At 33.6% G+C, this 18,280-nt stretch overlaps 1 protein-coding gene across 1 annotated transcript in view; it reads left to right on the forward strand.

Annotated features, from left to right (window-relative positions):
- Positions 1–18,280, forward strand: part of LOC149411087 (acetylcholinesterase-like) — a 325,241-nt gene that overhangs the window by 17,645 nt on the left and 289,316 nt on the right. The window lies entirely within an intron of this gene.

An 18,280-nucleotide genomic window follows, 5' to 3' on the forward strand; every position in this document is an offset into this window, starting at 1 on the left:
TTATGAGTATTTGACTGTATTTCCTTGTAAATTTGAAATATTGAATATTTTTTATACATTTTATCTACTGTAGGTACTTTGAAAATTGAAAAAAGAATTTTAATTAATAAATTGTGTACTCAAACAAATTAATCAACTAAAACTTAACAAATAATTATAAGCAATAATTAGTCGCCTGAAATATTTATTTATTTATTTATTGGATGATTTGTAAAGCGCCTTTTTTGTGAGATATCACCTCAGGGGCGCTTTATAGTTAATGCAGGTTTTATAAAAAATATAAACATTACAAAAATAAATTGAAATTAAGTTAAATAAAATGTAGTACAGAAACAGGTGACACGAAGATGGAGAATCTGCAGCAAGAATCCTAGGTTAAATATCAATACAAATTGAAAATATCTCCCGAGCAAAAATAAATTCCGCCAACGGGAATTGAATCGCCTTCTGATGTCCGGTCAGGTGCTCTGAAACCACTGAGCAAGTCGGCCTTATTTCTAACCCGCCAAATAATTCAATACGTACTAGTACCTCAATCAACAATTACTGCTTATGATATTTTTTCCACCTGCAAATAATCAACTTTATTTTTGTAGGAAAGGCTTTGTTAGTGCTAAATTTCCCACTAGATGGCGTAGAGACATATTATATCTACATTTGTTGGTGAAATATTTTTGACTTGTCAAATATTATTATTTTTTTAATGATAACCTAATGTTTATAAGACAAGGTTTTTTATGCATAGCATAAAGGATAACAAAAAATCATAAGCAATAATTAGTCTGAAGTCCTGAAATATCAATACAAATTGAAAATATCTCCCGTTTAAAAATATATTTCAGGCACAGACATAGGAATTAATAGACGAGAAGATAATGGCGAGGGGTAAAATCAACTGTTGAAGAACGAAGGGAGTGAAGCTGACTGTGATTCGTCAATAAATCAATCTGACAGTAAATAGGCATCTCGCATTATAATATCACCATTTACTTCTTAAAAGTAAAATCTGCTTTTGAATGAATAGACATTTTTACATGGGAGCGCAAATTACTCGCCACGTTATGAACAAATTTGCGAAGTCCAAATTCGGCAAAAAAATTCGGTTCTATTTTCAGAGTCGAATATTTCGTTTAAGTATTTAGTTAAGACACTTTTATAAATGTTCATAATTTACTTCCCAGCAACCAACCAGCTTTGTGTTTCGCGTCCAGACGTTTCTCGATGTGATAGTAACAACTGATTCATATTATACGATGTGAATATGCTTAAAATAAAGTAAAATAATGCTTATATATGGAATGTAATACGACAATTGGGTTTATTCTCTTTTTCACATCTATTTTTACAAGTTTTCATAGTACAAGTCAACATTTTGCCGTGTTATTTCGTAAAATGAACCGATGATGCCTCGACCATAGTTCGCACAAGAATGATGACGTCACGTTTTCAAATTTCACTTGAGGCCATACGCGAGCACAGCCGGCTTCAATGGAACCGGTATGGGGAGTGTGGATAATACGCTTTTAATCACTTAGGGCAGGTCTACTAATATTCATATGTCTATGATTTCAGGCGACTAATTATTGCTTATAATTTATTTGTTTTCTTTTACGCTATGCATAAAAAAAACTTTTTTTGTAAACATTCGTTTATCATTAAAAAATAAAATTTAGTTGCGCATGCCAGGATTTGAACCCGCGACCTTTGGCTTGCTAGTCGAGAGTTTAAACCCTCAACCACGGAGGCCGGAGACGATGTATGAATGTGGACGCAGCAAGTATTAGTAGTGTAGCGGCCTGTCCTATCTTCAACCTCCCACGGTGAAACGGAGTCATAGTTTGGTTAGGAAAGGTTACGTTAGGTTAGATTAGGTTGGGTTAGGTTGGGTTAGGTTAGGTTGATCAGTTAGTTCGTTGCATTTTAATGATTTTGGACTGAATTATTAATTCACCTTACCTACCGATTGACATTTCAATGTACCTACGGGCAACCCAATTCTTGTCCACTTTTTATGTGACCCAATTCTCAGTTGGTAGTCGGTACCCCCTCGAATATCTCGCCAATAAACTCAAATATAGAGGGCGAACCAACGGAAAGACGAGCGTGCTCGAGGGCTTGAAAAATATAATACAACCCAATTATTATTCCCGCCGTACTTCAGAGTTGAGAATATGGAACATTTCCTTTTGCATTATAGGAAGAAGTTCTATCCAAAGTATGCATTGCAGTATTAATTTTTTTTTAAATTTGTTAATATTTTAAACTTTCTTCATTACCTTACAGTGGTGTTGTTCTGTGTCCGTCTCACTAGAAAATCTTATGTTGATAGCGAGTGCAGTTTATATTACCAGTTTACAACAAAAATAACATAACTTGTTGAAAGAGGTAAACTTATATGTGCCTAAAAAGTATACTCGTCGGAGACCCCATGCACTTTTTAATGCTTTGGAAGGGAGGATTTCTGTCTATCAGAACGCGCCAATCAACAGCCTGCATTGACTATCGAAATTTTCAACGTAACTTACAGACATCTCGGTATAATTCTTTTGACGTATGTCACAAAATAGTAAAACTGCCCAAATGACCTTTTATACAGTGTTTTCCAATAAGAGGTGTTATTTTGATATTCAATCGTAAAATATCAATAGTTTCGTTGCTTGTGTGGCACGTAGCGCCGTCTTTTTGAAAGTAAACGTTGTCCATATCAATACCATCCAATTCCGGCTATAAAAAAAACATTAATCATCTCTCAATAGCGCAGTCCATTCACCGTAACTGTTGCTCCAGCCTCATTTTCGAAAAAGGAAGGTCCAATGACTTCGCCGGACCATAAACCGCACCAAACAGTCACACGTTGAGAAAAGAGAGGCTTTTCAACAATAACTCTTGTGTTTTCTGAGCCCCAGATGCGACAATTTTTCTTGTTGACGAAGCCACCGAGGTGGAAATGGGCCACATCACTCAAGATGATTTGCATTTGATTCACTCAAGTGAATTTTAATAATTTCAATGCGTTGTTGAAGCGTGTATCGTTCCATTTTTATTAATGGCGTAGTTTCTACTTGTCAAATGTCAAAAAATGACAGCTTCAAAAGTAACATCTACCGAAGTAGCGGGCTATTCAAAATAACACCTCTTATTGGAAAACCCTGTACTTACATGTTCCTCAAAGTTTTATAGAGAACCAATCAACCAGAATTATGTCCACCTTCTTAAACTGTAAAATGGTGATGTCTTTTTTTTCATCCCGAATCCATACTATGAAAAGATTACCCAAATGGGCATTGGACAAAAAAAGTTCACTACAAAGGCCCCTACCGTTAACGTAGTCGACATCAACTATCAAATTAATATATTTCGTGCTCTTTCGTGTTGACTAATCACCTATATAGTTCGTGCTCTTTCATGTTGACTAATCACCAAGACTTGGGTTCGAACATTAGAAGTAGTATTCTCAGGTTCTATGGCGCTGAACGAAATGAAATATTAAGATCGTACTAAGAATCATCTTCTGAAGCGAAATCAATATCGAAATCTGCATTAAATAGCATTGGTGGAAACATCATCATTCTTACGGGCATAAATGCAAGACTTGGGTTCGAACTTTAGAAGTCGTTTTCTCAGGCTCTCTCGCGCCGAACGGATGGAAATTTTTGATTCACACAAAGATTCACGGACTGAAATTTTGGAATCAAAAATTCAAAATTCAAAAAATATTTATTGCACAAAAAGAGTACAAAGGGTATGGTTCGTGCTCTTTCATGTTGACTAATCACCAATATATTTCATGCTCTTTCTTTTATGTTAACTAATCATCAATATATTTCGTGCTCTTTCATGTAGATTAATCACCAATATATTTCGTGCCCTTTCATGTTGACTAATCACCAATATATTTCGTGCTCTTTCATGTTGACTAATCTCTAATATATTTATCGTTTCGATGTTGTGTTCACAATACGGCACATGACGTCTTAATATATAGTCTATACCTTTGAAACAACGTTCGATAGTGTCATCTTCCACGTCACCAATGGTCACATCACTTATTTCTCCCCCTATAAAATAAACCATGTAAAACTGTGACGCAACCCGAACAAATGGCAGCCTTAAGCTAAGCCGAACACTAACTTGTGTCAACACTTCCGAGGGATTCAGACAATCTGTTCGCGAGATTTAATGCCGAACCCACTACTGAAAAAATAACACAGGAGGTGGAACGCTGTTAGAGCTTTAGACCAGGTGTTAAAATAGTTCACGCAGAAAACTTACTGATATAAAATACTGTAAACGTTATTATTTTTTTAATGATAAACTCATGTTAATAAGACAGGGTTTTTTATGCATAGCACAAAGAATAACAAATTATTATAAGCAATAATTAGTCGCTTGAAATATCCATACAAATTGAATTTGTTATCCTTTGTGCTATGCATAAAAAAATCATGTCTTATAAACATTAGTTTATCATTAAATAAATAATAATATTTGACAAGTCAAAATATTTCACCAACAAACGTAGATATAATTGGCTTAGCTTAAGGCTGTTTACTATGCATTAGCCCAATCAGTTCTGCAATACGGAATAATAGGATGGGGAGGAGCGTATAAAACCAACTTAACCCCACATGAAATAGTACATAGAAGACTCATCAAAATTATTCTAAAGAAACAATTAGACTATTCAACCCAAAAATTATTCGATGAGTTCAAAGTATTACCACTAAATAAAATTTATCAAAAAAACGCATTACTTCAAATCCACAAAGACAAACTAACAATAAAGTCATTTAGCACCAGATCGAGAACCTTAGGACAAATAATAATCCCTAAACTTAATACTACAACAGCCCAACATCATTACACATACTCAGAAATAAAATGCTTTATCTATCTTGGTCTATATTACTCGGTATTAACATAAAAAAATATTTTGATGGAAGGTTCTTGTGGCAGTATTAAAAGACTGTTTAATTTTTACTGGCAAAAGTTACATGTAATTTTTTTGGCTTCATTTCGTGTCATTACAAACGGAAACGAAATGCATTTTGGCAAGCCATTCGCGAAAACATTAAATGCTTGAAAGCGTACCGTTTATGCTTAAGCTGAAACTATGAAATATTAGAATTTTATGTTGCCCTCTCGAGCGATTAGTGTCATATATATATATAGAATTTGAAATCTATTGTCACAATTATTTTTATCAGTAAATTTGTTTAACCGGTAATAAATCATTTTGAATTTGGGAGGGGGTAAGATAAAATCATATTAATAAGTCGTCTAAACGTGGCTAAATCACAGTTTGAAAATGGCCTTCGAAGCCGAAACAGCTGTAACAATAACAAAAACCAAAAAATACTTGCAGAACTTAATAATTATATTATTATATTTCATTTTTAATTAAATAAAAAAAAAAAAAATGGAGTTCTACGAATTAAACACAAAAACAATAAATAAGGCAACATAAGACTAATAACTGGGGTTTACTCGACGATCACATTTTAATTATTTCTGATGAACGTATTACTAAAATCTCAAATGTTTCTAAAGAAATCTCTACGTATGTAAGTTATTTTTATTTAAGATTTTAAAAAAATAGGACCTTACCACTTAAATATTTTATGTAAAACGTTTTGAAAATTTATAAAACGTTTTTCAACCATAAAATTAAAGTTGAAAACCATTTTTTATTTTTCTAGACAATGTATTAGTAACTTCCTGAGGGATGCCTCTCGAAAAATTTGAGATTTTAGTAACACGTTCATCAGAAATAATTTTAATAAGCCCCACGGAATGATTGATTTTCTAGGCCTGCTAGGTCAAAGTCGATTGTAGGTCCGTCCATTACGCCAGGCCGCCCGCCGAATATTGTGCTTACATGACTTCCCACTTTATTTTAGAGATTTAATGAGGCAAATTCAACCGTAGGTCTGTCCAATACACTAGAGCCGCGCGTCGCATATTTTTGTGCACGGCTGCTTCACTTACGTCGTTGAGATTCTGGGTTTATTTTAGGGTATTTCTCGTCGTAAACGTTTTCCACGTAGGTCGATTTTTGTGGTCCGGGGAGCGTATTTCCCTTTCCATGTTCAATAGGAGGAAATACTGTCTTGAAACTCGCATGGGTTTGTTACGCTAATTCTCTTTTCAAACCTGTGTTCAATTCAAGGCACGGAATTTTATCGCAAACCATAAACTATAACAAACCCGTGCGTAATTCAAGGCAGTACTGCCTCCTATTGAACACGGAAAAGGAAATGCGCGTCCGGGGCAAGCTATTAGCTATGGGCGGGGGATTTTTATACAGCCGTTCAAAATGAAAATGGTAATATTATAATAATTCATGTTTGTCTTTGCTACTGTTTGTGAGTTCACTACATACACGCCACTGGCATGTATGCCGCCCACGGCTTGCATTATATCGAGCCTTTATATATAAAGCCTTGCGCAACCAGCCGATAACTACCGCTGTAGCTGTTCGTCAGAATATAATAATTACGAAGTTAGGTACTACGCAAATTGAATTTATGCAGTGAATGTCTGCCGCAAATTAACCCCGCAGTGTCGTATTGAGCATTGATGGATGAAAATACTTTACGACGATGTTGTGAATAACAAAAAAAAAAATTAACAAAAAAATAAGAAAAAAAAGTAAAATGAAAAAATAATAACCCTTTATTCCCATCTCAAAAATACTAAGTTCGGTTATCCGTGTGTGACATCTTCCTGCGTTAAATACTCGTATGGTTCAGTGAACTTAAATTTGTTTTGAATTGAACTGTCATTTTCAAAACTTGAATCAATTGTGTGAAGAATTCAGACGAGCGATAAAGTACTTACCTACCTATATAGTAAAATTGCCTGTCTATATTCATCTGTAATCAAAATCAATATCAATCACTGTCTACTAAGAAACCCAGAAACTTTCCATATTCCTTTCCAAAGAAATAACTCAATCTTCTCCCAACCTCTTGTGCGAATGTGTCGACTACATATGGAACATCCATTGTGGCAAGATACCGGACATATTTAATAATAGCCTCTATAACTTTACAAAGCTTCTCGATTCTCTTGTTTACACTTGACTTCACATGAATTCACTTGACTTTAATTGTCTGCACTTCCCACAATAAATCAAAGTATGTTTAGGCAATGCCTTACGTAGTAATGCAAAAATCATGTATTTTTGGTTTGAAAATTTGGTCGCCTAGAAATGTTTCAGATGCTTTAATTAAATACTGCAAGTAGAATACATCTTGGCCTTTGAAATAATCGAGTATTTTTTAGGTAAGTCTTTTTATAAGCCCAGAAAAAAATAACGTATAAGGCCTATGAACACTGCTTTAAAGTTCAAAATCTCCTACTTACGAACCCATTTTCGGTTATAATTTTATTGTATAATGTGGAAAATTATTTATTTATAAAATGATTGGAAAAAAAATTCAATATTTATCCCTTGAACATCCATAAAATAATATAAAAGGCACTTTTTGGCCATGTTTTTTTCTTGCATAAATCAAAATAGGCGGATGGTGTTAAGCGGGAATTTAAACCTTATCTTACCTTACCCATCTACGTAAGGGTTGTTATTGATAGCGGCTCAATTTAAAATATTACAAGAAAATTAATTACATCTAATTGTTTACAATTGCTATTTCCGCCTACAAAAACAAATAAAATATAGACTGCTTTCCAGAACCACCAAGGTATTAGTGTACAAAACACTAATTAGACCAGTGCTTACGTACGCAGCCGAGACGTGGGTTCTAACTAAGAAGAATAAGCGAGCACTGGACGTTTTTGAAAGGAAAATTTTGAGGCGCATCTTCGGACCGGTTCTAGAAAATGGATTTTGGCGCAGACGTTATAAAAATGAGCTCTATACTCTGTTTAAGGAGCTAAACGTCACAAAGTTCATAAAACTGGGAAGACTTCGGTGGCTAGATCACGTGGAGAGAATGACCGAGCATCAAGAACCAAAGTCCCTGCTGAGCTCAAGACCGATAGGGAGAAGGAGCCTGGGAAGGCCAAGGTTAAGATGGAGCGACAACGTCCTCAAAGATTTGTCTGCCTTGGAGCTTCGAAACTGGAGAGAGCTGGCGCGGGACCGAGATGAGTGGAGGAAGACTCTTGAGGAGGCCAAGACCCACCAGGGGTTGTAGAGCCAAAACTGATGATGATGATGATGTTTACATCTGATTTCTAAAATCCCAGATAAAGCTGGTTATTCACGAGTTCAAGGTTTATAATATTTTGCATATAATTCAATAAATAATTTGATCTTTGGGTTTGGTAACTACATTTACATCATCTGACTATTGAATATCATCATTTACAATTTGAATGCATCGCATTGGAAGACCATAACTCTGTTCTGAATAATATATCAAATTATCGTTTGTAATGGTGGAACTATTTATTGATCGATGGGTGATTCCATAATATTATTCTGAAAATGGCAACTACTGAATATGTTAGACGTGTTAAGTTTGATGACAAAATATCAATATTTTTAAACATAAATATAACCCAATTTCGTACCACCAAACACTTAATAATATGAATTATAATTCATCCAACTTCTGACATTTCCCACACAGTCTCATGGCAGCATACTACACTAGCGCCTCCTAGCGTTGTGAGTTGTGCGCCTTGGTTTTCTTTCATAAATTTCAATAAATTTTATTTGCAATACTTTCTTTACTTTACGATTGTAAATTATAACCCACGCTTTCATCGATTACGTTAATTTAGTTATTTCATGAAAATATACTTTTTGCAAGTTGTGCCTTAAAATATTAAGAAAAATAATTATTTGTTTGCGCCCGTACAAACTCAATATATGTATATTAATATAGAGTTTTGTTTGTATAAAAACTCAATTCTTTCAAAAAATTGAATCATCGGTACAATGTTGTATTTGTATGCCTATCTTGAAAGAATTGAGTTTTTAAATCTCGGATAAATACATCTCATTTTTTTAATATGCGACATCTATTGACTTTTTATGTAAGTCAATATCGTTTCGGTGATTCAATCCAATCTTCTCCTGTACAAGCAACAACATTAAAAAACACGTGAAATAACACAAATACCTTCAATAAAAGGGATAAATCATAAAGTTTTTAAAATACAGGGTTTTCCTATAAGAGGTGTAATTTTGAATAGCCCGCTATTTCGGTAAATATTACTTTTGAAGCTGTCATTTTTTGACATTTGACAAGTAGAAACTACGCCATTAATAAAAATGGAACGATACACGCTTAAACAACGCATTGAAATTATTAAAATTCACTTGAGTGAATCAAATGCAAATTATCTTGAGTGATGAGGCCCATTTCTACCTCTGTGGCTTCGTCAACAACCAAAATTTGTCGCATTTGGGGCTCGGAAAACCCAAGATTTTTTGTCGAAAAGCGTCTCTATCTTCAACGTGCGACTATTTGGTGCGGTTTATGGTCCGGCGGAGTCATTGCACCTTACTTTTTCGAAAATGAGGCTGGAGCAACAGTTACGGTGAATGGATTGCACTATTGAGAGATGATTAATGATTTTTTATGGCCGGAATTGGATGGTATTGATCTAGACAACGTTTATTTTCAACAAGACGGCGCTACGTGACACACAAGCAACGAAACCATTGATATTTTAGGTTTGAATATCAAAATAACACCTCTTATTGGAAAATCCTGTACGTACCTATGTACGAAGCTACCATAAAACATCGACTATTTTTGTGTAAACGCAAAACAAATATCTTGGTGTCATTCCGGAGTGGAATGACTTTTGGCGTTTGGCGTAATGTAAGTATCTACATTCGACCAGACTCAAGAATAAGAACGGCGACCAATGTATGCACTTTCGACGGCGATTGCGAGTGGCCTGCATTGGAGAATCGATACCCTGGTGACACGTTCCTTTTTCGAAATGTGTGCCGAAGATGTAAACATGTGTGCGGACAATTTTTAACAGAAGTGTGACCGCATACTTGCACACCTCAGACGGAACATTGATCACGACCATGGAATCTACTAAATATTCAATAACGTATGTAATTTTCACTAGCGAGGACTAAAACCAAATACACACTTGAGTCAGGCCATTTAAAGAGTTAGAATACCGCAAGGGTATTTTTTTCGTAAAAAGCACTCACTTGATGGTTTCATAATTCATAACACTTGTTTTAAACCACAAATTTATTTAAATTTACCAAACCGGTTTCGCTATGTTTAAGCTTCATAAGTGTAACAATTTCAAGTGTAAGCTTAACTTAACCCTCCCTTACCGGAGGGTTAATACCGCCGCCCATATCCTAATCACCTTTTGATTTTATTTTCACAGAATTACAACGTTTTTCCCAATAAACAAAATGATTTGCCTTTATAAATTCATAACATCAAAATTTATTTTCGACAGAAGTCACTTCTTTATTTCGTTAAAAATACTCTATGCTCTCTCATATAATAATACTCTATACTCTCTATGCTATACAAAGCATCCCTAATGAGCCAACAACGCCTCTCGTGTAGACTTAATGTTAAAAAAAAAACAAAACATTGTTTACGTGTACATATATTCTCTCTCATTAAAAAACGTGTTTTAAAATTTAAACAATTAATAAACAATCATTAACGATGCATTACTGGTTATTTTTCAGCTGTGTAAAACTTAAAACGCGTTTAAGGCGAAGCTTAATACTAAATCACCATTTTGATTAATCTTTATAACGAATTGGTGTATATTATGAATATAAAAAAATATGCTTCAGATAAATTGAAGGTTTTCTTATCATTTCGCTTGAGTAGGATACAAATGAAATAATAAATTACTCAAAAAAAATATAAATATAAACTACAAAAAAAAACAAAAAATTCACTAGAAATGTATGAACATGTAAAAGAAAAAACTTTAAAAAATACAGAATTATAGCTAAGATTATCTGTGATAGTTTCATTTGATTAACTTTTTTGATTTCTTATAAAATTATTTACAAAATAAATAAAAACCAGTTTTGTGCTTGAAATCGAACGTTTCTAGACTCCGTTTGTCAAGCGATTTTATTGCATATTACTTTCAATATAAGGTATACCAAGAATATAAACATTTTTGGCTTTTAGCTTTCTCTTAATAAGACCCAGTTTAAGCCTTTCGGTCAACAAAACCTGAACAATGGTATTAGTATAACCCCGTCCCAAGCAATGTATTTATGTTTTTTTTAAATAGATACGTAGTTATCAATGAAGAAGAAAACAATTCTGATAAATGACGTCTGTTTTACCGGGACAATGCCTCAATTAACTCGGCTATTGAGACCTAATTATTTTATGACAGTTTCCAAATTCAGAATTAGCGAAAATATCGAAGCGTTTATTCCTAAGAAAGTTGTGAAATCTGGAAAATACCCACTATGGTACACGGCAGCCTTAATAAAAATAACAAACGAAAAATTAAAATTCTTTAGAAAATGGAAGCACCATCGGAACCCCCTTGATTATCTTTCATTTTCATTGCTTCGCAAAAGGCAAAAGACAGTCGCTTCAGCAGCTTACAAAACCTACATTTCTACGATAGAATCCGGTATACAGCATAATGTTAAAAAAATATGGTCCTACGTCAATTCTCAAAGAAAATCTCCTGCCATCCCTGATCATATGATTTACGGTGAAAGAACTGCTAATGACAGTAGAGGAGTAGCCAACTTATTTTCTGAGTATTTTGGATCTGTATTTTCGAATGCTCAACCTGCACATACAAGCAATGCCAGTCTTTGCTCTAATTCAAATAGCATAATCAACTGAATCGAGATCAATGAAGACATCACATTCAAATACCTTAAGTCCATTGATATCAAAAAGGGGCTAGGAGATGATCAACTTCCAGGGATCTTCATAAATTATTGTAGTAAACAATTGACAGCCCCCATTTTTGTTATTTTCAAACTATCGCTATCTGAAGGAACATTTCCCGACAAGTGGAAAACAGCCTTGATTACCCCAATATATAAAAATGGCAGTAAAAATGATGTCTCGAACTATCGACCTACATCCAAATTACCAATACTAAGTAAAGTTGGAAAAAATTGTTTACGATCAATTATATTCTACTATCTCACCCTCACTCTTAAATAATCAACACGGCTTCATGAAAAATCGATCCACAACTTCAAATCTTGCATTTTTTACAAATTTTCTTCATGCTCAAATGGATATGCGATGCCAGGTAGATGCCATTTATACGGATTATTCTAAAGCATTTGACCGTGTTAATCATTATATTCTTTTACAAAAGTTATTAGGTCTAGGAATTCACGGTGACCTCTATAGATGGATCGCATCATACGTCAATAATCGTCACCAAATCACGGTTGTCAATGGTTTTGCATCTTGCTTAACGGAAATCGTCTCAGGTGTGCCCCAGGGGTCGCATCTTGGACCACTCTTATTTAATATTTATATAAATGACATTTACGTTTGCTTTAAAAATAGTTACTTTGTTTTATACGCGGATGACATGAAAATTTATAAAGCTATACAGTGTTTATCCGATTGTATGGAATTGCAAAGCGATCTTGATAATTTGTACATATATTGTGAATCAAATTTACTGTCCTTAAACATATCTAAGTGTCACTCGATTACATTTACTAGAAATAAAAACAAAATCATCTATCCATACAACTTGAATAACAAACCTTTACAACCTATGTCTACGTGTAAAGATCTAGGTGTTTACTTAGATAGCAAATTAATTTTTGACAAGCACATTGAACATATTATTTCAAAATCCTACAGAATGCTAGGTTTCTTATTAAGAATATGCAAAGTTTTCAAAAGTGCTAAGACTCTGAAAATGTTGTTTTGTTCATTGGTCAGAAGTCCACTGGAGTATGCTTCCACAATATGGAATCCTCAATATAAGGTATACATAGATTTAGTAGAAAGTATTCAGAATAAATTTTCGAAACATTTACTCAAGAAACACAACAATACTACAAATAATATGTTAACTTTACAAAAAAGACGCACATTGTCAGACCTGTTGTTTCTACATAATCTGCTAAATAATAAAATAGATAGTCCCGAATTGCTATCCGTCATTGGTTTAAATGTTCCAACGAGGCGTACCAGGCACACTACACTATTTCATATTGAAGCCAACAATACCAATGCAGCAAATAATTCAGTTATTACTCGCGCAATCACAACATACACCCATTACGAAAAATTACTACATTTAGACATCTTTCATGATTCCTTTCTAACATACAAAACTAACTTATTAAATTTCTTAGCATGACATATTTCAAAAATATTTTCACATCATTTTTCAAAACTCCTATTTATTAACAGTCAATTACAATTCGTGAGCTTATTATAATTCTTGTTTTCAATTCATTTATTATTTTTATTATTATCCACACACTTCCTTCCTTTTATAACAATCTCAGGCGAAATTACGTAATGATATTTTATGGACATACGTAATAGGTACTACAACTATGTAATAACTAAAAATATCCAATTGTATCTAATTGTACTGTGTATGTCTTAACAAATAAATAAATTAAATAAATAAAGAATTAAGTTAAGACAGAAATTCTAGGTTCGATTACCTGTTGAGATTATCTGTTTATTTTTCTGTGTCTTGTTCTGTTTCATGTTTCGTTTAGATTAGAATTATATTCTTCTTCAATGATATATAACATTTATGGGCATAACCCACAAAAGTTATTCCAATAAAATTATATATACAGTTATATATATTTTGTAATACAGTCCTTATATATATATATATATATATTTAAAAAATAATAATAATTAATCACAGATTTTCATAATTTTAATTATATTTTTTTTCTATTATTTAATTTACTCTGGTAATTTTCTGACAATAATGTATTCACAAGGTGTTCATAAAAACCTCAGTTGGAACATTTATTTATTTATTTATTTATTTATTTGGAAAAGTTGACAGCAAATCTGTAATTATATAATGATACAATAATAATATTATTAATTATGCCAATTATGAACTTTCCACTGATGAATAGTTAATGGTGTTACAATGGTGTACAATGGCATAGAGATGTTCTCTTAAATTAATTTCTTGTTTAGTTAGGAAATATTAAAAATATTAAAATAAAGGAGGGTGGGGGGAGGAGGGGGAATTATAGGATAAGGATTAAGAGGCAAAGGACGGGAATATATAGGAATTGAACTAGTTTGAGTTTTGTTGATTATTGAGTTTTTGTTTTATGTCGCGTAAAGTCGAGTTAAATATGTCAATATGGTTATAATTTAAGTTAAAAAAGTGTGTGGATCTGTAGATAAATGAGTTTTGTTTGGAATTTGTCTTACAATGAGCGATATTAAAAGTAAGCGACTGTCTGCTGTTGCGATTGGGAACATGGAATAATAGGCGTTGAAGAAGATCAGGACTATCGATTGGGAACAACATCTGACAACATCTGGGGAACCTTCGGAGAAATGGCTGTACGGACTGGATGCTTTAATTTTGTCAATTTTAACAAAATAATGATGAAATTAACACAAATAATTAATTTACAATCCCTAGAAAACCCGCAAAATCCTTTCTGTACATTGCCAGCATTACCAATACAATTTTCGATTCTAATTCTCTCTTAGTAGATCGGCGGTTTAAGTTAACGTTTGCATTATTGATAGGGGGCGAAGAGAGGGCCTCCCCTTATATAAAATTCATGAGCATCGCCCCCCGGGCCACACTTCCACCCCCCCCATCTCTCCAACACCCCACCATAAAGTCGGGGGAGGATCAGGGGGGAAGTTGAGCCACTGCGGCTCTTGTACTAGCCATTCGGTCTTGACATTCGGATATTTTTTTCGTTCTCCGGAGATACGCAGGAATGGTAGAAGAGACAAAAAATATTGATTTGAAATTCTGCTAGACGTAAAAGTCAAAAGTTTCGCTGTCGTTAGCTTCCGTCTGCCTGGTCGGGTCCTGGATTTGCCGTCAGTTGTTTTAAAGAATTAAGCTGCCAGTTTTTCAGAATTATTCACCTGTAAAATTCTCAGTTTTAAATCTGTCATGTTTTATGATTTGTGGTTCTCTAATTTTTAGATCAACGTTTTTATTTAATTTATCAAATATTAATTACTTTCGCCAATTTTGTAACCATTTTCGGGTGTTCTTTCATAATAATTGAAAAGATATGTATTTTTGCAAACATCCGAATTAATATCTTTTCATTAGCAGTAACTATGAACAATAGCAAAAGTATTAAGGACGGGCTGTTTCACAAAATTTGAAAAATTCATCAAATTTCGAATTTATTTTAAAAGTTTTGTTAAAATTCGATTCAAGTTCTTCTATTATTTGAGTTTTATGAAGCAACTGGTCCATATAATAATAAAAATAAGCAGAATATATTTCAGAATATATGCAGGGGTAGTGCAATGCAATACATTCCATATTTGAAATATATATAAATACAGAATTTTCCAATAAGAGGTGTTATTTTGATATTCAATCATAAAAGATCAATAGTTTCGTTACTTGTGTGGCACGTAGCGCCGTCTTGTTGAAAGTAAACGTTGTCCAGATTAATACCATTCAATTCCGGCCATAAAAAATCATTAATCATCTCTCGATAGCGCACTCCATTCACCGTAACTGTTGCTCCAGCCTCATTTTCGAAAAAGTAAAGTCCAATGACTCTGTCGGACGTCACACGTTGAGGATAGAGAGGCTTTTCAATAATAACTCTTGGGTTTTCCGATCCCCAGATGCGACAATTTTGCTTTTTGACGAAACCACCGAGGTGGAAATGGGCCTCATCACTCAAGATGATTTGCATTTGATTCACTCAAGTGAATTTTAATTACTTCAATGCGTTGTTGAAGCGTGTATCGTTCCATTTTTATTAATGGCGTAGTTTCTACTTGTCAAATGTCAAAAAATTACAGCTTTAAAAGTAACATCTACCGAAATAGCGGGCTATTCAAAATAACACCTCTTATTGGAAAACCTGTACATAATGAATACAATAACAGAACTTTAATAGAACTATCATAGAACCTTATAAATTTTTCAAATTTTATGAAGCAACCAGAACTTAGTACCCTTAATATACCTATCTCTAAATCTTTTTGATAGATTGTATATTATTTTCTTTCATTTCTTTTATTTTTTTGGCGCCAACATCTAGTCTATATTTTTTATTCTTCAAACATGTGCAGTTTTTTGCTCTTGTTTAGATTTTGAATTGTGTTTTCTCTTTATTTTGTTTTAAAGCGATGCCATACGTAGTAATGCAAAATCATGTGTTTTTGGTTTGAAAATTTGGTCGCCCAGAAATGTTTCAGATGCTGAAATTAAATACTGCGAGTAGAATACATCTTGACCTTTGAAATGATCTCGTATTTTTTTTTATATAAGTCTTACATAAGACTGTAATCCTCAGAGAATATAATTGATTACAAAGGCCTATGAAAATTGCTTTAAAGTTCAAAATCTCCTAATCAAATGACTCCGCCGGACCATAAACCGCACTAAACAGTCACACTTTGAGGATAGAGAGGCTTTTCAACAATAACTCTTGGGTTTTGCGAGCCCCAGATGCGACTATTTTGCTTGTTGACCAAGCCACCGAGGTGGAAATGGGCCTCATCACTCAAGATGATTTGCATTTGATTCACTCAAGTGAATTTTAATAATTTCAATGCGTTGTTGAAGCGTTCCATTTTTATCAATGGCGTAGTTTCTACTTGTCAAATGTCAAAAAATGTAAGCTTCAAAAGTAACATCTACCGAAATTGCGGGATATTCAAAATAACACCTCTTATTGGAAAACCCTATATCTTCGCCGCTTTTATAGTCCGTGCAATTTGGTCGTAGCGCGGCGACATAACTAACTATGTTTTAAGCTACATTAGAATATTGGCTGTGCTTAGTTATTTAAGATAACTCTATCTAATAAAGCTCAATTTGGCCTGGATATATTCGAGGGTAGAGGGTTTGGGAGATTATGGATCAGGCTCCAGTTACCCCGATAGAATTAATTCATTAGTGTTAGTACGTTGCTACCCTGAACCCTTGTCAATCAATCACCGGCTTGTAGAATACAGGTTCATGTAGACCGGGCTACTTTGCTAATACTAAATACACTTTAATGTTTGTCATTTTTGGACTCGAGTAGTTTCATAAATGAAACGTTAGTTTATTAATACAAGTACATGATTTATTAAATGACAGCTTTATTTAAGGATATTGTCAAATGGATATGATTGTTGACAGATGTTTATATTTGATGTGCGTATTCGTAATCGTGTGTAATTTACTATGAAATAATTCCTAATCGTGCGTAATTCACTATGCAATAATTCATAATCGTGCGTAATTCACTATGCAATAATTCGTAATCGTGCGTAATTCATAATGCAATAATTCGCAATCTTGCGTAATTCATTATGCAATACTTCGAAAAAATCACCTTTTCGTAAATATTTCGATTGATTCAACAAAAATGATATTCGACTTCAACACATTTTATTAAAATAATAACTAATGTAATGCAAAAGCCTAAAAAACAATACACAACATCAAATAACAAACATATGCCTATTAATTAAAAAAATCTAAGACGGATTTATACACACAAATACAATCTTTATAAAAACATCACAAGAACATGTAGTAGTTTTATCCAGTGAAAAATAATAAACTGTACACAAATTCAGTAAAGATTGAAAGTGGCAAAAGAAATATAAGCCATGAAGGTGCGCATCATATTTTGTCGATGAGTGTGCACAGATACAACCTCCTTCCCGATAGCTTGACAACAGCGAAAAATAAAAACATTTATAAAATTTTGCTGATTTATATAGCGCCGTATTCGTGAAAAATCAATATTTTCGTGAATTACGACTAAGGCCTATAACTACTGTCTTCATGACGTATACATCGATAAATTCTCTCTCTGAATATATTTAAGCCTCTCGCAAATTGGCACACCACGCAGCAAGAAGAGAAAAACATCAAGATCAACAATAGAAATTTTGTTTTACATTCTACCACCATTGCAGGGCAGCATACTCGCGGCGTCACGACGCCGACGCGTAGTGTCGGTGCTGGAAATAGCCGAACCAAACCCCAATCCCGTGTTCCCCTCCCTGAACGAAATACAACACGCATTACAGTTTTAAAATTGTACTGAAGAAAAAATGACTTATTTTTCAAATTTATAAAATCCGAAATTACATTGATTAAGGTGATGCACAACAATAACATACCTTATATAAAT

The sequence above is a fragment of the Hesperophylax consimilis genome, chromosome 26 (assembly GCF_061612785.1).
Source record: "Hesperophylax consimilis isolate HC1 chromosome 26, BYU_Hcon_1.0, whole genome shotgun sequence".
NCBI lineage: Eukaryota > Metazoa > Arthropoda > Insecta > Trichoptera > Limnephilidae > Hesperophylax > Hesperophylax consimilis.